We start from the raw sequence: 1,003 nt of genomic DNA on the forward strand, positions 1-1,003 counted from the left end.
AAGAGAATCGCCTAAGCCCAAGACCTGGAGGTTGCTGTGAGCTGTGATGCACAGCACTCTACCGAGGGCAATAAAGTGAGACTCTGTCTCTACAAAAAAAAAAAGAAGAAGTTCATGTAGAGGTAAATGTATGTACACATGCATATGTTCCCTAACTCAATGCACTGAGAGGGCCTGGGAACAGTGACACCTCACATTTTTGCACATCTAGCATACAGATCTTGGCTTCTAATTACTATTTTCTAATAAAAGGAACCAGAACCAGTGTTGCTTAGAGAAATGGCTGTTTCCGGGTCTAGGGCAGAGAAAGTACAGGATGGGCCTAGGACATCTTGTTCTGCCAGAAAGTAAGGAAATGTTCAAAGGACAGTGTGTCAAGAGGACACAGAATCCAGCTCCATAGTGCTCCTAGTGGCCTGATCTGGAACAACTTGAGCATCAAAATAAATGATAGTAATATTATAACCCATTAAATAAAATAGGAATCCACACTTCATACAATAACAGTAAATAATTGAATAAATTAAAAGTTTAATGAGGAGTGGTATATTTATATAGTTTCAAAGTAATTTCCCACAAAACAAATATTAATTACTGTAACATTATATTGTGCAATATTACATTATAATTATAAATAATATAATTAATGTAAACATTAATAACACAGGGAGAAATAATTACCTTCATAGTAGCAGTGATATCATCAGTGACAGGAAATTTGAAATTGTGTGCTATCTGATAGGACAAAATGAAAAGAACACACCATCACTTCTGTGATATTCCTGTCAAAGATGGGTCACCTGAATCCATTCATGAGGAAACGTCCCCAGATGAGGGCCATTGTACAAAATAGCTGGCCTGTAACTTTCAGAAGTGTCAAGGTCATGAAAATAAAAGAAATATTTGAGGAACTGTTCCAGAGTGGCAAAGACAAAAGACACTCTTTTTTTTTTTTTTTTTTTTTGGAGCATTTACAGCTGGAGCATTACAGCTCACAGCAACC

Source organism: Otolemur garnettii, unplaced genomic scaffold, assembly GCF_000181295.1.
Source record: "Otolemur garnettii isolate 467f Iridium unplaced genomic scaffold, OtoGar3 scaffold00104, whole genome shotgun sequence".
Lineage (NCBI taxonomy): Eukaryota > Metazoa > Chordata > Mammalia > Primates > Galagidae > Otolemur > Otolemur garnettii.